Source organism: Agelaius phoeniceus, chromosome 4 (assembly GCF_051311805.1).
Source record: "Agelaius phoeniceus isolate bAgePho1 chromosome 4, bAgePho1.hap1, whole genome shotgun sequence".
NCBI lineage: Eukaryota > Metazoa > Chordata > Aves > Passeriformes > Icteridae > Agelaius > Agelaius phoeniceus.
This window is the reverse complement of record NC_135268.1, coordinates 68,093,027-68,113,656: the sequence shown is the minus strand read 5'-3', so window position 1 is coordinate 68,113,656 and position 20,630 is coordinate 68,093,027.

The window sequence follows — 20,630 nt, the reverse complement described above, 5'->3', positions numbered from 1 at the left end:
CCCACATTTTCAAAGAGTCTCTCAAGCTGTGTATTTTTTGCTGTGGGCTGCAGTGCATATCAAATTTGTAATAAGAATATATTTGTGCAACTTTCCACCCCAAACTCAGGATCACTGCACATGAATAACACTGATGTGCACAGTGTTTGAATGCCAACATCAAAAACTCAATTCCTAATTCCACAAAGTATTTCAAATTAAAATGAGTCCTTTTAAGGACTTGTGAGGCTTTAAGAAAATTTAACTGAGTGTTTTCCCTCCTTCACACCACGTCAGAGCAAATGTAGGCTGAGTCTGGATCACAGGGCAACACCTCCAAGCTATCCCTGCTCCAGGACATCTCTCCACAGTGATAAAATGACTTGTCCAACAATTTCTCAGTGTCATACCAGCACAGCTGTGCAAGGCACAGTCAATGCTACCTCTGTGAGGATCCATGCAAACCTTCTCCTGCCCTGGAGCTCCACTGTGTACAGTACTGCACCATGGACACCCTGTGATTTGGGACCCAGAAAATGCTAAATATGACCTTAAGAGAAGGCACTGGATGGAGTACACCTTAATCCCTCTCACTGGGTGAGCTGCCCACCTCCAGTGGTGGGGTGGGATGAGAGGAGGGGAGGAGAATGACAGACCTTACCCAACAAACCTGAACAACACTTTCACACATTCACAGATGGAGCCTGCAGGGACACAAGGCGAGAAGCCCACAAGGCTCACACTGCAGGCACCCAGCTCTGGTTTGTGTCTGCATCCCAGATTGGCCACAGCCTTTTGCCAAAACCTGGGACAAACCATTCTCAGTGTCTCAGTTCTCACCCATTAAACACAAAGTTAACACTCCTCTCCAAAAAGCTTGTCTTACCTTCTAATTTGAAAATCCAACATAGCAGCTGCACATTTTGGTGTCTTGTTGGTGTGCTTGTGGTACAAGCAATATGTTCTTCTAGAGCCAAGAAGCTTCTGTTGATTTCAGACTGGAACATGGAAAAGGAGATAGTACAGTTCCCCTGAGAAGATCTCATTTGTCATTTAAAAGTCTGCTTCAGATTATTTAATATTTTTTTCAGCAGAGGGGAAAGTGAATAAGGATCTAGTTTTCAGCGTTCTTTGTTTGCTTGACATTGTGAAGTCCAGAAACATCCCAGGCAGACACATGAAAAACTGGTTGTGTGACACTGGTCCAACACTTTTCAATGTACTATAAATATTTAAATAAAATAGGCACTTGCAAAGTTCAGACACTTACATGGATGTTTTCCTTCTGAGCTATAGTTACTCCCTATTCACATGTAGAAATTGGATGAGTTTCGTATTCATTGCGCAGGCAATTTCTCTGGTTAGATCTCACAGCCAAAATAACAGTCTTATTTAGGAGCTGCATTGGTGTTCTAACAGACTAATAAAAGGCAGCCCTGTGTCCCATCTCTAAATATTGGCACTCAAGATGTTTGGTTGGAAGCAGTTGCCTTGTATACGTGTATACTTACAAAGATTTTCTGTTTCTGTTGCAGACAGAAAGAAACTACTGTTCTTCTACTGAACAAACAGGTCATTATGGATTTCTCTCTTCCATTGCCTCAGCCACTGCAGAAGTCCTTAGGTCAAGAATTGAGTCATATTCCTTGGGTGTGGGGGCTGCTCTTGATCAGTAAAGAGGTGACAAATGAAATGTAGCACCTTTGCCCCATGTTGAAGTTAATCCATAAATGCATGAAGGAGTGGGATACATGTGTAAGTTTTGTATTCAGAAAAGTTCTCCTGAGATTCATTTGGTCTCCATATTAAAACGTTGGATTCCATTGCAGTGATGAGAGACACACGGGGTTCCTCCCAAAAGGGAAAGGACCAAGACCTATGCTGGGTTTGACCACCACATTGGAGTCACCCTCATGACTTGAAAAATGTTGGATCTCTGCAGAGGCAGAAAGTTTGCGGTTCATTTTTCATTTGTGAGCTTTGAGAGCAGAACATTGTTGCATCAGTGCGTCCATATGACACAGACACTTGCTCTCTTGTCCCACTGGTGGGTCCAGTGATGTCTTTGCTCACTGCAGGTTTTCCAGCAGGCCCTGGCTTCAGTCACTTCCCAGGAATGGCAGGAGGTGGAGAAAGCAGTAATTTTGCATGGGAAATTTTCACAAAGGTTAATTGTCCTTCTGTAAAAATATGTCTGGCTTCAACTGGGCCGTGTCTCTGTCCATAAGATTGGAAGTATGATTGGTCTCAGTACTTTTCTGTGTGAAAGAACATAGAGACTGAAATTACTTCATCTCTTGACCTTTGTGTTCAGGCCTCTTCTGATAACCTAAGAACTCGCTTCATAAATCTCTCATTACAAATTATTTTCTTTGGCTGTGAAAAACATTTTGCTGCAATAAAACCTTTTCTATTTTTTCCCCCTTGACCTCTCACCCATCTCCTAATATCTCTACTAAAACATGGATAGTACAGACACAGCATTCCAGGGTCTTTCTAATTAAAGCATTTAATGGAGGTAAAGTCACATCCCCCACTCAGTCCTGCTGCTCCTGTTTGCCAAGGAGAATCACATCTCTTATAGCTCTGTATAGAAAAAATCACTTTCACCTTGACATGCCCTTAGTAGGGATAAGATTTTACACATGCTGAAATGTCCTTGTGTGCAATATTATAGAGCCACCATACCCTGAGAAATTATTAGAAGCAGCATATTTAATCACTTCTAGCTGCAGCTAAATCATCAATGATGTCCCAGTGACACTGTCAGTAAATTCTTGTCAGTGTTGCCATTATATTTGTCTGTGGTTTGGAATGTTTTGGATTACATTAAGTAGAAAAATGCAGCTTTTCTTTTTTCTTCTTTTTTTTTCTTTTTTTGCCAGACAGGATGTAAATGGCTTTGCAATTTTCAGTAATGTTCTGACCCAAATTGTGTGTAAGAAGCACTGTAATGTTCCCACACATGGGGTTAGCTCGCTGCCATGAGGGCAGTTTTATGGCCTTCTTTATTTCTTTGAAATGCAATGTGAAAATGTGAGGCTTTTACTTCTGTTATTTAAATGCTGCTTAATCAGCAGTCTGACTCCTGTTTCTGTGGCCTTCTCCTGGGAATCACAGAGGGCTCCAGCAGGCAGGTGCCCAGCTCTTCAGGAGAACATTACCATGTAAAATATTTCACAGTGGCCCATTTTCTCCCAACTGTTTGTTAGCCATCCGAATAAAACATTGATTATACCACAAGCTGCCAAAACATCGTTTAAGCAAATTGCTTGGGGGAAAAAAAAGAGTGGAAAGATGCAAGTCATAAAACATCAAAACTTTTGTGGGAAAAGAATGTGAAAAAAGTATTGCTTTCCTTATTTCTTTAAAAATGAACAGGGACTGATGCCTTTTTATCTAGTGCTACAAAATTTAGGTGGGGAAAAATATCTACTAAGATTAAAGAGTTAATGTATAATAGGCACAAATATGTTCCTTTTGTCTTCATGTCCCTAACACTTATTGTATCTTAGCTTCTTATTTTTCTACCTATGCATGGACTGAAACACAATTATTGTACAAAATGTAAAACCAAATCTTGGACACATGTTTTCAACACCACACTCACAAAATTTCAGAGCATGGATGCACACACAAGTCTTGATGGTTGGAGAGCTGGGAAAATGTGCCTTGCAGAGAAATGTCAGGCACTCACTCTTCTGAAGTCCTCAAAAAGATCAAGGTGGGGATGTGGTTTCAGTGTCAAAAAGACTACACTTTTTCTTCAAAGACAGTATATCAGATATCAAAAGACTTTTTAACGTAACACAGAATGACTGAAAGTTAGATAAAGACATCCCAACAAGAAATATGTCACAATTATTTAACAGAGTGGGTGAGTCTGAGGAAAGGAATTGCAATAGTAAATGGTGGGTTCCCAAGTCCTGAAGAGTCCACCAGATGTTGCAATCTTCATAGAAACAAGGCACTTGGATGTGTGTAGAAGTTACTCAGTCTAATATGATTGCTCTGTCATGACAAAGGACAGAAGAGAAACAAATCTCGATCCTTTTCCCCTTAAAATACATAAGTGCAAGGCTGATCAATCTCTGTTCTCCACCCTCCTTCCCCTAAATATCCTGGGAAATTGGCAATGCTGATTTACCAAACTCTACACTGATGTTTATTATTACTGAATTTTTATTATGATAGTGCCTAAAGTGCAGGACACAATATAACCTTTACACCACCAAATTGCTTCTGTCTATGGGCCCCTGTGCTCACATCCAGGACAAAAGCCTTCTTCCAATGTGTTACTTGTTACTGGACCTCATGGGATGCCACAGAGAATCTGAGTGTCCCACAAGCAAATTCCAAGCAGAAATAAGTGTTCGGGAAAAAGGGCAAATAAAATGAGTGATATAATCATCACACGCAGAGCTAATTGAAGAATTTGCATCCCACCCTCCTTTTACCCTAAGGACTATTTTCTGTATTTAATGTGAACCTGTCCCCCTGTTAAATGTAGAATAGGGGAGCTCCAAAGCCTCAATAACTGATTGTCCTTAGCGTCCTCACCTTAAAAATATCCATTGTGACCAAATATGTGCAGAGAACAAAAGCCTCAGTCTCCACTGAATGCTGCAGCTACTGAAGCCAGCTGAAGGTTTCAAGGAAGGGAGCTAAAGGACTGCTAGAAATCCCATTCTTCATACTTGCCACAAAACAGACCCTAACCAGAGTACTGAGCTTAGGATCACAAGAGACAGCCTGTTAGACTGAACTGGTTAACATTTGCCAGAGTTTGGCTTTGGGGGTGCTCATATACTCCTGCTGCAGGCCTTCTCTGGTTTTCATTTACAGCCTTTTCCCTCTTTCAAATCTGTTACATTTTATTGCCTCTATTTCAAGATTTTAGCAATTTGGATATTCTGAGGCATATTTTTAGCATGTTACTTGACTTCATGAAATAGATACGTATTTCTAACTATGTTTAATAGGAGTGAAATGCTGTAATTTTTTATTCTGTTATGAGAATACAACCTGCAGAAGTCTGGCTTTCTAAGGAATGTATTGTTGTTAAGATGGTTTTACTACACAGTGAAATAGAGGTGAAACTACATATGGGTCATTAAAACATCAAACAAAAAAAAATACAAGTCATCTTTTGCAGAGATAAAGCAATATATATAATTTCATCTTGTGTCCAATGATGACTTTTTAAAGGAAATTTACTTGCCTTCTGCAAAGTACAAAGTTTCTGTCATCTATTTCTTTTATGTTACCTTTCAGTTATTCACAATGGCCCCATCTCTGCTGCTTTTGCTGCTATTGCTCCAGGGTGCACAAGGTTTTTGTGCTGAATTTATGGGCTTGTGGAGAGCGTCAGCACTGGTGATCACAGGCAGGCTCAGGCTGGTGGGACCAAGGTTCTGGTCCATGGAAGCAGCATTACTGATGCTCCCAGCAGGGAAATGTTTCAGAGCAGAAACAAAAATTCTGGACAAAACTGAGAGCAGAGGGATCCAACCAGGTGCTTGTGATGGCTCTTTCTAGTTGTAGCTTCAACAAAGCTCAGGAAGTCATGACAAATTACAAACATTGCTCTGAGGGAGAAATTCAGGAATTTTTACACTGCCATCTCTGTTTCCAACCATCTCAGGTACCTCCTTGGTTTGGTTGTGTTTGAAAAGAAAGGGGCTTAAACCCACTGCACAACTTCTCATCCTTGAGGTCACTTAATGAAAAAATCCAGTGTGTGAAAGCACAGTCTGCCAGAGGAAGAAAGCTATTTATATTCAGGTGCAGGGCAGAACAGGGGAAAAAAGAATGCTTGTGTTTTGTTGGGAAGGGTTGTTCCCGAGTTCATCCCACTCTGTGGTTATGCTCTGAGCTGCCCACACTCTGTACACAGCCAACACAGAGAGAGACACTTCCAAAAGAGGATTTCCCTACAAAAAACATCTAAGTCACACCTGGAGGCATCTTTCTCTGCGCTTTGCACAGAGGATGCTCTGGTAGCTAAAACCTGTGAAGAGTGACCCAGGTCACCCAGACAGCACAGTGATGTCCCTCACCACACCCAGGGCAGAGCTCTGAGCTCAGAGCTTCTCTGAGCATTGTGCCTTGACTTCCAGTCCTCTGTGAGCTCTTATAGACTGGTCTGTAAAATGGAGGGGTCACACACCACACCAAAAGAACTCCCAGAAAGCAATTACCTTTGGAAAATTGATGGATTCCCATAGGTTTCTCAGGGTGAGAGCTACTAAAGATGACATTGGAGAACTGAAAACAAGATGACAGGGCACCTGTGAACCTCCATTAGCAGCTCCCTCACGAGCTCCTGTTTTGCTGGTCTGAACCCCTGGCCGGGAGATTTTCTAATGATATGAATCACAATGACACAACAAATGAATTAAACCAGCAAAGTCCTGTTTCGTTTGCAAGGCTCAGTTTTCATTATTTCCCATTGCAAAGGAAGTGCAGGACTAAAACATCTGGTCCTGTTGAAGGCTCTCAGCCAAAGCTTCAACGTCTGCCACTGAGCTGAAACAACAGCAGCCTAATCTCAGTATTGTCTTTAGCCTTCTCAAAAACTTTTCCTCCCCAGTGAGAAAGCAGAAAGAAATCTTCCCTCGGTGTTTTATTTCAGGCATAGCATGTTCAGCTGCATCCAACAGCAGATACTTTCCTTCCACAATCCTCCCACTTCCTAAAGGCAATGAATGTTCAGACCAGGGGGTTCATCAGGGACAAGCAATTAATTTTTTCTCAAAAGATATTTTTTACCAAGGTCAGTTTTGCAGGAAATGGTACCTTATTTCTGAACTGCTGGGAAATGATTCCAGGGAATGTGGGAGAGCAGTGAGAAGTCCCAGTAGAAATGAAGGAATTTTATGTCTGAGATCCTGATAAGATTCAGGGGAAAATATATTTCAGACTGGATTCTTACACCCTTGTTTCTACAAAGTGCCTGAATGCAGATAGCCTTATAAATACATTAAATTTTACACTTTTAAAAATGTCTGCCATGTCACTAGTGTGAATCATAATTGATTTCAGCACATCAAAGGCCAAAAGTCTGTTACAAAGTAAAGAGTTGGACAAGTTGGGTGGTTTGCTGAACAATATACTCTTAGGCCATTTTGTTAGCAAAAAATATGAAAATAAAAAGCTCTAAGGTCTCACAGGTTTAATCTAAGAAACTACTGGCTGTTCAGGAGAGGAAAAAAACTCTTGCAATAAGCCGATCACCTGTGTGCAATAAGACGTCAAAAAAACCTAATTCTATAAATACATCAGCAAGAAAAGAAGAGTTAAGAAGAATCTCCATCCTTTATTGCATGGGTGGGAGTCCCAGTGAAACAGGATGAAGAAAAGGGTGAGGTATTTAGTGCCAGCTTTGCCTCAATCCTTAACGGTTGTTCTCTGGGTGCTCGGCCCCTTGAGGTGGGAGACAGGGATGGGGAGCAGAATGAAGCCCCCCATAATCCAAGGGGAAATGGTCAGAGAGCTGCTGCATCACTTGGACCCACACAGGTCTGTGGGGCTGCATGGGATCCACCCAGGAGGACTGAGGGAGTCATGGGTGGGCTCACTGAGCCACTCTGGCATTTACCAGCAGTCCTGGTTCTCTGGGGAGGTCCCAGGTGACTGGAGGTCACCAAATGTGGCACTCATCTACCAGCAGGGCCTGGAGGAGGATCTGGGAGCTACAGGCCTGTCAGTGTGACCTCAGTGTGCCAGGGAAGGTCATGGGGCAGATCTGGATGTGATCCCACAGCATGTGCAGGACAACCAGGGCATCAGGCCCAGCCAGTGCGGGTCAGTGACACTTACTCAAATCCCACTTGAATAACCTGATACTTCCTGCTTTATTTCTTCCTACTTTGAAATAACTGTGTTTCTAGAGGATAGGATGTTTAAAATATTTCTTGTACATTGAGAAAGATGGCTACAACTATTGTCCTGCAAAGAAGAGAAGAAAAAATGAACTGATGTGGTTGGTCCCCAGTTCTGCCTGTGGCTTTGCCAGCAGGGTCTGTAGGGAATGCTCAGGATCTCTAGGAAAAATCACATTGGTGCTTTCCTGGGTATTTGGGTTTTAAATCTCTGTGAGTGATCTTGCAGGGAGGACAAGGTGATGGAAAGCAACCATTCATAAAAAACAGCCAGCTCCCCCAGAATCACACTAATACCCAGGAAAGTGCTGCTTAAGCTCCAGTAGCAATCACTTTTCCATGTCATCCAAATGCTGCAGCACCGAAGAGAATTTTCTTTCTGTCTGAAACTGACATCACAGCTTCCTTTCAACAGCCATTACTGCTCCAGATGCTGGCGAGTATTCCTCAAGTCAAACATGCCCCAGCAGGTGTGGTATCTCACCCTTTTGGTTCTCACAGGCAACACATTTTTGGGTGAGCTTTCAGCAGACACTTTACATTTTGTACCCCCTCTCCTCTTCCCCCTCAGCAGGCAAATGAAGCTGACTGAATTTAGCTCATCCTGAAGTGAGAAAATTCCAGAAAACTCATTCCAATTTTATGTCCTTCCTTCCTTCCTTCCTTCCTTCCTTCCTTCCTTCCTTCCTTCCTTCCTTCCTTCCTTCCTTCCTTCCTTCCTTCCTTCCTTCCTTCCTTCCTTCCTTCTTGCTCAGAGAATATAAAATACACAGAACAGATGAAAAATGCATTAGTAGCCTCTTTGTTTTTCTTTGGATGACAATATCTAATAAGTTAAGCGTAGCCTATAGCAAAGCAGTCCCAGATGGCCAGGTCTGTTCTAAATAAGCTGCTTTTATGAGACCAGGATGTCTAAAAGAAACACACTTCATAAAAGGAGAAAATGTGCAAGACAGAAAAAGTCCAGTAAAAGAAAATCTCTCTTACAAAACTACTACTGTTCAGACTCTGTATAAACACAATTATCAAAGACATACTTCGGTTTTGCGGGAATTTTTTTCCTTTTTTTTCCCCCAAGTCTAGAAAGGAAATATATTAGTCAGATATTTATATACATTTCCATTCTCCTGAAAAAGAAAAAACTCAAAGGTCCCTTCACTGGATGTGAAAGCTTACCTGATAAAGAGACATCTGAAACCCTTAGCAGTGAGATATGCATTTACTATTAATATACTAACTGCTGATAATGCATCATTTTTCTAGAGTGAAAGGTATCAATGTTTTCATTAACTTACTGATTTAATCCATGCAGACCTCCAACCTAGATTGTACTGTGACTTTGTAACATGGAGATTTAACCTGATTTTCCTTGCCTTTTACTTTCATAGAGATCCCAGACTATTTCTGAAACCATCCTTTAAGAAACAAATAAGAAAACAGGTAAGGATTTAAAGGTTTATCATCACCAGAGGATAGCATAACCAGTGAACAATTCTCCATCAGTCAAGTGTTGCCACTCTCCAAGAATCAAGCAAAACCAGCTAATTTGTTCCTAATCTTATTTAAAGAACACATTCCATGAGCAACACAACATTGGTATCTGCTTTCCCATTATTTTGTGCCTTAGAGTTGGATTTTCAATAGTCATACAGAATTCACCATCTTGCTGACACTTGGTGGTGAGCTTTTTCTCAAGATGTGTAAACCCTGTTGTGTAAAATGTAAAAGAACATGCTCTCATTGCAGCCTGTCCCTCTGTCACATCCCCTGTGGGACAAGTATTTTCATGACACAGAACTCTGTTTCTACTCCTTTTGGTTGCAGACAAATGACCTTGAAAAGACTTAAATGCCCACTTTCTCACACAGTCCTGGATGATCCCTGAACCTTTGTTTCTTCAATAAACAAACAATAAAGCAAAATGGCAGCATGTTATTATCCATACACAGAATAACCAGAGATTGCACTAATTCCTTTTCTTTTGATCAATTGAACAAGAATACTAAAATCTAGGGAGCATAGAAAGGTTCAGGTTTCTTAAATGTATGTCTCACCAACAGCTCAAACAGGCAATTGCAGACTAAAAAAATTCCACTCTGAATGGAATTCTTCTGTTTAGGCTGGAGGTACTTTGTTTTAGCAGGGGTGCAGCAGGCACAGTGGTTGGTTTCTTTTCCATGAGAAAAATTAATATGTTTTCATTTCAGGTCAGACTGGGACAATTTTCCTTTTTAATTTCCACTTCAGGCAGCAAATTGAAAAATCAATACTCATCATAGGTTTAATTGCACTGTCTGTGTTCTTTTAACCAACACTCCAGAACACAGCACAGAAATTGGGGTATAAAAATAGAAAACAGAGAGTGGAAAATCTGCTACCCAATAACTTATGCTGCAAATCTACAGCCCTGTGACTTATTCATAGAATCACAGAATGGTTTGGCTTGGAAGGGACTTCAAAGATCATCCATTTCCAACCCTTCTGCCGTGGGCAGAGATGCCACCCACACGACCAGATTGCTCAAAGCCTCATCCAACCTGACCTTGAACACTTCCAGGGCTGGAGCATCCACAGCTTCTGTTCCAGGGCCTCACAGTAAAGAATTTCTTCCTAATATCTCATCTACATCTACACTCTCAGTTTAAAGCCATTTCCCCTTGCCCTTGTCAACAGCCCCTCTCTGGCTCTCTTGGAGCCCTTTCAGGTTTTGAAGGTTTTCATTCACTCACTTTTCATTTCAGTGGGTGTCTGATTTGTTCCAAGTCTTATTTAAAGAACACATTCCATGAGCAACACAATATTGGTATCTGCTTTCCCATTATTTTGTGCCTTAGAGTTAGATTTTCAATAGTCAAACAGGATTCACAGTCTTGCTGACACTTGGTGGTGAGCTTTTTCTCAAGATGTGTAAACCCTGTTGTGTAAAATGTAAAAGAACATGCTCACATTGCAGCCTGTCCCTCTGTCACATCTCCTGTGGGACAGCTATTTTCATGACACAGAACTCTGTTTCTACTCCATTTGGTTGTAGACAAATGACCTCGAAAGGACTTAAATGCCCACATTCTCACACAGTCCTGGACGATCCCTGAACCTTTGTTTCTTCAATAAACAAACAAAAAAGCAAAATGGCAACATGTCATTATTACCACAACCACCAGGTGAGGGTACAAAGTGCAGGTGCTACTGACCTAGCATAAATGCAATGGAGAGCTGCTGAGAAAATGGATTTAAACACAGGGAATGACAAATGTTAAAGGCACAAATTACCCAGCCCATTACTTCACCATGTTTTGTTGAGAGTAATCACTGATTAAATGCTGGGTCATCAATTGCCAAGCAATGTTTAGCTTTGTATCATCCCAAAGTATCCCTTATCATGGCAGTGTTTGAATGTTCTCAGTTGGCAGCAGAAACAAGACAGTTGCATTAAGTTAAACCTCAGGATTAAATCTGGTCTCCAGGGCAAAGGCAGAGTGATTAGTACTCCTGTTTATAAACAGAGTTGCTCTAATCTTTTACTTATAAATTTCCTCCTCCATCTGTTATCCATCAGGGAAGTGAAGCTTTGAGAAATTGTGCAGATGGCTCTAAGGCACTGTAGTTCTTCTGCTAAGCAATGCCTTGGCCTGCTGGATGTGTATGTTGGAAATGGAACTTTATTTGCCAAAACTGCACCTTTTCTAACCCAAGACCCTGCGCTGAAGCCCAGTGCAAGGCATTTTGTTGTGTTGAAAGATGCAATGTGCAGAACCTGGGCCAAAGGATTAAATTTTCATCATCTGGGTTTGATACTTAGATTCTTGAGAGGAAATGAGTGTTAAGCATCCACTGCATGCCAGGATATACTGAAAGATTCCTTTAGCAATACATGCCAGTATTTTAAAAATAGGGCACATTAGGGGTTTTTATGTGCTAGAGAACATTATCTCTTCTCAGAGCAAAGTTTTTGTGCCGTGCTTGGCTTTTTAGTGAAATGAGGCAATTCTCCATAGTTTTGAAAAATTATAGCAGTAGAATGGAGAAAGCAGGAAAGCAACCAAGGGAAGAGAGACAAAGGGTGTGATAACAAGCAACTCAACAAGAATGCAGGTCTGGGTAGCTTTGGGCTGCCCACACATGCACATATAACACAGATATCAATCACATCATTGACAGAACCATAAATAGTATTGGGGAAATTATTGAGAGTCCTGGGACCAAAAAAAAAAAAAACCCAACCAAACAAACAACAAAACCCCCAGCCTGACCAAAATCAATGGTCTTCTGACACTGACTTTTGTAAACCTCAGGTTTAACATCAGAATTCACAAATAATTAGGGTTAAGTCTGTTATAGTCAATTTCAGACTTGGAAAAGACTTCCAGTCTTAGCCAGGTAGGTTCTGTAATTGCAGATCTCTTCCCAATGTGTTTCTGTACATAAATACAACCTGGTGGGCAAAGTACTGAAAAATCCATTAAGACATCATAGGAAGTCTGTGCCCTTTGACAGAAAATTCCACGATCTCACAAGCCTGAAAGTTTCTTACTCAGACTCTAGCAGAGTAGAGCCTGTAGGATTAAAGAGATAGGTTTTCTGATGCCTCACATATCACAAGAAATTCACATGAATTCAAATGAATGGCACCATAAAATTCATCAGCACCTCAAGGTACAGGGCCTGACTATCAACTGCAATAAATAAATATTAAAAATTAAAAATTAGCACACTTTCAAGGTCACCTTTGCACATAATATTCAAAAACTTTGGGTCAGCCTGTGTACAGCATCCTGCCAGAACCACCACAAAAGATTTCCAGGGCATGTTCTTTGAGGTTAGTAACAATCTGTCTATCATGGATTTCCATGACACTGCACATAGTCAGACTCCTCTTCATTCAATCTAAACCATTCAGTTGAAATCCATTTAACTTCTGCACAATTTTGCATTTTCCATATTGCATACAATACCATTAAAGGAAATTTCTCTTTTGTTACCCACCTATTCTTAGAAGCCTAACAGGGTGGTTGAATATCATTTGTAGAGAACATGCATTTACTCACAGAAGATTTATATGCAGATTTTGCTTTAAGAACTCTGTTCTTTGAAGAAAACATATTTTTGAGATTAAGACATAGAATCAAGGACAGGAAATCCAGGTGAAGTTTTCAGTTCTGTCCAAAGTTTTCTATGTCACTCTAGGCAAATCACTTCACACCCCTCTTTTAACTCTTAATCTCTAGAATGAAGAGTAAAATGGCTTTTCTTGAGTGTGCTAATGCATATAAAAATGTATTGGAGCCTTTGTTTAGATGAAGAAAACACTCATTTTTTATTTGTGGGAGCCCCTGTAAAATGAAGCTGTCTTGGCTGGGCTGCTAAGTGTCCCTACAGTGCAAATATAAATTACACACTTGATCCATTAGTACTCCAATTTTTCATAAAGTGTGATTCATTTCACCAGCCTAAAAGCTGGAAGTCTAATCTAAGCTGGCCTTCTAAACACTGGCCAACAGAGAGAGGCATCTCCAGAGTATAATTTTTCCCACTGACAGCAGACACCTGGCACTCCATTCCCCTGCCAGACTTCAGCATTTGTGTCACTTGAGCTGCTCCTGCAGTGCCCAGCTGCTCTCCAGGACATCCCCTGCCACCTCCACTGGTCCTGAGTGGTCTCAGCACCCCACTGCACTGCACAAGTCCTTCACTGAAACAGCCAAATAGTGCCAGAAAGGAAGAGTTCAGCTGCTGTACCAAATTCAGGTGTGTGCAGTGCAGGGGTCTGTGAGTGAATCAAGAGTCCAGGCAGAGGTGCCCTGAGCACAGTCAGAGGAGCAGGCCAGAGACTCAGCTGCCCTGGAGCAGATGGCCACACCTGCCAGCTGAAAAGCTCTGCAGACTCCTCCAGCCACACAGACCTTAGATCATCACATGCTTTGGATACAGAGGAGTTTTTTACCCCATTTAGAACAGCACAGAATTTACTTAAGAAATTAATTTAATTTATTTATTTAAGAAATTACAAGCAGCTATTGGCAAGCCAACTCCTCTATTAAACAGTGCTGCAAAATACAAAAATGACAGAGCCCCTAATGTGTAAAACTTTCAGCAGAAAGAATGTACAGAGCAAGCAGATACTTACTAATTACAGAAGAATGCCAGCAACACCACTATTTGTTTTAAGAGAAAGGAAGCCCTGAGTGCTAATTCCTCATAAGAGAAACATCTGTCTCACTGGTATTCAGAAATTAAATTCATGTCCCTCCTTAAAACTTGCACTTATTTGGTAATGTGGCAACCCTAATGGAAAATAGGATTTATATGTCTGGCAATTCAACTACAAAGTTAATGATAGTAAATGGGGGATAGAAAGCAGGGTGGGAAGGTTGAAACTGAAGAAGCAGCATCTGACAAGTTTTAAGAAGCATAGTATAAAAGCCTCCAAAACCATCTGCCAAAGTGTCAAGGTGATGGATTTTAAAACATAAATAGATTTTTTTTTACACTATAGACTATAATCCATGTCAGAGCAACACAGCAGGCACAAAAAATAGAGGTCAGTGAACCACATGGCACTTGCAGTCACCAACATTCCCATCTTGGCTCATTTACTTTTGTGCAAAAAGGCTGAAGGCACCGCCAGGTGATTGTCTGAGGGCACCCATCCTGCAGAGGCCATGCTGGATGCAGCCCATTTTCACTGGATAATCTCAGGATGCTCTGGTGGAAAAGAACACCCTGAAATATGATGGAATCATAGAGTGGTTTGGTTTGGAAGGGACCTTAAATATCTTCTTGGTCCTGCCATGGACAGAGACATCTCCCACTTGCTCAGAGCCCCATCCTGGCCTGCCAGGGATGGGGCAGCCACAGCTTCTCTGGCAACCTGTGCCAGGCCCTCATCACCCTGACAGGAAAGAATTTCTGGCTAATATCTAATCTAAACCTACTCTGACAGAAAGTAGCTCAGAGAGATATTTGCATGGAGAATGTGACATCCCCAGCTCCATGAAGGAAATCACTCTATGGATGTGAATTTCTCCCACGTCTACTTCAGGTCATATTTAGCACCCAAATCAGTTTTTCTGAGGTCTTTGTTAGAGATGGATGAAAGGCCAAAGCCTGCAAAGCAGGATATTGGTGTTCCCACCCACTTGATGACCTTGAACTTGTTCACTCTCTCAGTTTCTGAGCAATGTGTTTTTGTGTTGCAGTTCAGAAGGGTATTTAACTGCACCTCGTTTCAGTAAGTGAACAAGGTAGGGGAACAAGGGTCTCAAGTTACAGGGAAAGTTACTTTTACAGGTAAATTACAGCAACAGGTAATTGTCAAGTGTTTCAGAAAACAAAAAGAAAGCTTTCTATTTTGAAGTAATGCACTAAACTGACTTCAGCCTTTCATCGTGTGGGGAAGAGCAGAACAATTTTTCATTCTTGTATCACTTCCTTTGTGAGAAAAACCACAACCTCTCTTTGATATCTATTCAATGAAAGAATTCGCTAGAGGTGCAAGGGATAGAGCAAGAAATATCTACAAAAAACAGTTTTAGTAGTTGCACTTGATCTTGGAGTGTGAACACACAAGTGGTTCTTCAGCAGTAATTTGTTGCATTTTTGGCTTCTGGCAAAATTCAGAGAGGAAAGGCAGAAAAATATACTCAAAATGCTACAGTCAGTTCTGATAACCCAGGTTTCTCACACTTCCCTCCTTCACCAGTCTGAACCATGTGAGATTTTTTGATACCAGCTGCATGCATCCACTGCATTGCTGCTGACCTGTCTTCCTTGGCCATGGAGTAACACCTCAGGAAAGACAGCAAAGCATAATTAAGAAGCAGAAGAACAAGACTGCAAGCTCCCAGTGCCACAGCCTGCTGTGGTGGCATTCCTAGGACTCCTGAGCTGCTCCAAATCCTCCCCACATACATCTCTGCATGCTGTCACCAAAGCAGGGCCGCTGGTGCTGAGTTTATGCTCCAAGTTTGTTCCTTCTGCGTCCCCATGGCTGCTCAGAAGACAATGAGCTCAGCAGCAGGGTTGTGGACGTGTCCTGGGCTGGGATATGGGGAGCCAGACGGTGCCAGTGCCCTCACGGCAGCTCCTCCCGTGAGTGCCCAGCCTGCACCCGCTCAGGGAGCTCAAGGCACCTCCACAACCTCAACAGGAGCTGCTGGTTCAAAGATCAGCCTTGACCGAAGCAAGACGTGCCCTGCCCACCCCATTCCCGTGGCTCCCTAATTACTCTGTCATTTTACTTAACTGGGGCTACTTCTCCCAGCCAAAACAATTCCACGTTCAAAGAGGGCTCATCTTGACTATCAGAGTGTTAGCTTTTCCCTTTCTGGTAGATAAGCTGAAGCAGGAAAACAGATTGTGGCTGCTGCATCATCCCCTGTCCCCCCACACAATGGGAATGTCATTACAGCCCCCCGTGCCCCCGAGGGCAGAATAAAAAACCTCTTTCTACTCTGTCTTACAGGGTAGGACATCATTATTCCGTGAAACATAATAGCTCAACACCTACACCTGAAACACAATCCACTCCCTTCTCTCTTTATTCTCACCGGAGCTACTGCAGCTCCCTTGTTCCATTATGTAAGATATTACTTTCCCTGTCTGAGAGCAGGAGGGAAGACATCAGCTGTTATCTTTCAGCAGATAAAGATCTTCATTCACACCTGATGGATTGCAATTTAAGGGAAAAAAAAAAACAAACCCCTTCCTCCTCCCTCGGGCTCTGTGAACGGCAGTGCACTAACATTGTGTTAATAGCTCCCAGTCTAGATAAGGCTGTTCCTTCTGACAGTAGGAAACCGGGTTTGAAAGCCACTGAGATGTTTTGATCACCTGTCAGGGAAACATTATATCTAAGTTTTGCTCCAGTAGAAATATGCCATTAGCATCTGCAGCACATTCCTTGTCTGGCTTAAGAGCTGGCACCATGCACAAGCACAGGGCTTTGGGAATAAATCCACATTATAACAATGAAGGGATATGGACCTTGAAACCTCTTTATGTTTGACTGTGATTTCCAAAAGAGCATTTTCCACTTCTTCAAAGCTTCTGAAAAATCTTTTGCACCTCAGACTTTAGGAGGCACCCTGTTGTGCCTCCTAATTTCCCCTCATGTTAAGTTAAGAACATTTGTTTAAGAGGGGTATCTGCAGCTCTTTTTTGATGCTTACCCCCAAATTTACCAACTCACTCAAAGAGGAAGAAAAATCAGATCATCTCTGGTAAAAGTTCCTTTGACAAAGCTCAATTTTAGGTCTATCAATATTTCAGGTGTTACAACTTTTGGGAGTATATGAGTTAATATTGTGAGCCGTAATAACTTTCATTTTTTCTAATGTGTGTTCATAGGGAATTTAGGACTCCATCCTCTTCATCCTTGAACTCATTGCTTATCTCCATGCTTCTCAACACAGAAAGTGTTCCTAGGCTCTGAGATGCTGTAGGAATTATGATACTGACAGATATTCTGATGAAGGCTGCAGCTGCCAGGGCAGTGCTACTGCACTCTCCATCGCTGAGATGAGCTCTAAAAGCAAGCTGTGATAATCTGCTCAAAGCCAGAAGGGTGGAAGAGACTGATTTTTCAGCTGAGGGCTGAGTTTTGCCTGCCTTGCCCACCAGGATAGAGCTGTGGATATAACTGCACAGCACTTGCAAACCTGTGTGCTCACAGGTGTCTCCCCTGCCCTGTGGGTGCTGTCACACACAGAATTGAACCCTTGCACAATGAATTAGTCCTGATGTGGGACTGCAGCTGCCTTTAACCCCAGCCAGTTCTGCTCAGGGCTCCACTACCCACGAGAGGGAGCTGGCAATCCTCTGGCTGAGTGTGAGGGACACAAGGCTGCTAACAACCCATTCGGTCTGACTTTCTTCTTTCCCCCCATTTTAGAAATATCCAAAACATGTTCTTCATAAAATGGGGAAGAATAGATGATGTGAGGCAGGTGAAAACAAATCAATTAAAAAAACCCAAAACCCTTATGCCTGAATTCTTCCATATGGACTGGAGATTGACAGTAAGCTGTCTGGAAAAAAGCAACATTTTTAAGAAAATGATTGTGGCTTTTTGCTGCATTGTTTGAGTTCCTAAAGGGCTCCAGCTTTGTGAGGTGACTCCAGAATAAAGTCTGGCATTAAGTTCAACGTGGAGTCTGTGCTGAGGGTACCTGACAACAGTTTTATCATCATGTGGCACTTTGTGCTTGAACCAGACCCCAAGGCAGGTGCAGCACAATTTGTAGCTGACACAGGAACTGTGCTGCAGCTCATGGTGCTGTATGGGAATCCCAGCAGAGGCAGCCACGGGCTGCTGCTCACCAAGGGGAATGTGAACTGATAAAGCTGGCTCACAGCAGAGCCCTGCAGAGCATGTGGAGATCCTCCCTGCCACCCTGTGTCCTGCCCAACAAGATGCTCCTTGCTGCCTTTTCCCACCAGTTCCCAGACAATGATGTTCATCACAGCAGTTTCTAGCCCAGGGGACAGTACTGCACCATGCTCCCATCCAGGGTAAGCAGGTGATGAAGGACCAAGCAAATCCTGCCTGAGGAGCAGCTTGGGGTGACCACTCTCCCTGGGGAAAGGCAGCTGTAAGCAGAGGGGCGGGAAACTGTCCAAGGTAGGAATCAGGAGTGAAAAAAATACTTTAGAAATACTGAAAATGGCTCAAGGCACAGCAGCACAGCAGGAGTGGTGTGGAAACACCCCATGGATGGAAGATTTCTGCTCTTGGAGCCTAAATCTGGCCCTTCTTTTAGTTAAACAAATTCTTTGGCAAGGCTGAGTGTCCCCTTCCCATTCCATTACAGTTTGGCCACTGGGACCTGGAAGGGCTTGTGCTGCATTCCTTTCTCAAGCACAATTCCCAGAGACACCAGGGCTCAGAGAGGTAAGCAGAAACAGCCTTCAAATGAAAAATATACTAAATTTTGAGATGAGAAGAGCATGCAGCACTATTTTTGTACATGAAGATACACTCTAGTTCTGCACATAGCTATCAGCCAGAATAAAATGAGAATACCCCAAAATAAAATAAAAAAAATCCCCAACCCCTGAGTTTATAGGACTTGACAAGTGATAAAACACAATGAAGTGTGTTTCCACTGCATATGCTCCCTTGGCCTGTCATGAATCACTGCAACAGGAAAGGTATTGTAGCTGTGTGAGCAGCAGAGCAGGCTGCCATTTAAATTCCCCTGCAGATTAATAACTCTGTGATTTAGTGCTCCCCCAGCAGCAGCCCACTGTAAATAACACCTAAAATGCTCAGGAACTCCCATGATGTCTCTCTTAGGCCTTCTACCAGAGCTGACTGAGGCAGGAGAGGCTCCTCATGGATTCCAACAGGTTTGGTTCAGGCCATTGAAGCAGATGCTCAGCAGAGTAAATCTACTGATATTAGAGGGAGGGTTTGGTGGTAAATCTGCTGTAAAAACCCTGAATATCAGAGCCCTCTCACAGCCTGCACTTTGCAAAGAACAGGAGACTACTCAGGAACTACTGCAAGATGTGTTTTACTTTCAAAGCCATAACTGAGCCTAATTTAAATGGTGTTTTCTGACACGTTTTTTTACAATTGCTACGACTGCATTACATTTCAGGCAAGGCAGCCCTCTGGGAATCCAGTGAGAGCAGTGTGCAGAAATTAGCTCTCCTGTTCACAATCCATCAGCTGAGCATTTTCAGCTCAGGAACACTGGTCCCATCCCCTCCTTCCTCACTTATTTCAGAAATTGAATAAATAGTTGCTGCCCAGAGAAGAGCCCACAGGCTACAAATATGAAAATGGTCCCCAGGAGGGTCCTCATGGTCAAACCCAATCCACTGCAGACTGAATTATGAAATGCAATCTGAAAACTGTCTTTATCCCCGAGGCAACAAGACTTTGTTTCATGAAAAGGAATTCAATTTTCACTGTGAAAGCTAGTTATAAATGGGAGCAAATTCACACAAATGTGTTTAGTCAGAGAAATCCTTGCTCCCAGTGTATTTTCCACATCCAGCCAGGCATAGCAATGGGAAAGCAGAGCCAAGGCACTCTGAAATGTCTCACAGACAGTTACAACACTGTTGAGGAGTTTATATTAAATAAATTCTGGTAAAGTCAAGGAATTCTCCATTTTAAAAATTTCCTTTGCCTGTTCCTCCATTACGTAAAGATTTCTGGGCATTTCTACTAATTTTTAAATTTAAAATACCTATATCAATTAGTTTAACTAAATAATTCTTGAGGTTTTTGCTGAGTGTTCATTTTGTGCTTGCTCTTCAAGTTGTCTACTGAGACCTCTCACAGGGATTTCAGGTGTATTCCCTTTGTTTTAACCAGTACTCCAAGTCCTTACTCAAATGATAACTATCATGCCAAAAATTGACTGAGCAACATTTAAACTCAGTCCATCAGGGAAACAAAAACCAATGCTCATTAAAAAGTGTTCCCAGATTTCCTGCTCTCACCTGTCCCCCAAGCCCTCCATGCTCAGCCTCCATTCCTCCTGTCAGGAATGTCAGGAACACCAAACTGTGTGCACATCCCCATTTCTCCACACCCCCTGCTCCAGGGCTGAAGCACAAGTGTCTCCATAACAGATTTTATAGGAGCTCTTGCTATCAGGCTGCTTCCTTTGAGGTTCAACAAAAAAAATAAAACGCTTGAATTTAAAGAGAGCACTCTGGAAAGGGATGCCCTCTACTGACACATTGATTTTTTAGTAGGGACTGTGCAGCTCTCATTCTGATGAGCTCCTGGATGGTTTTCTCAAACCCAAGCAA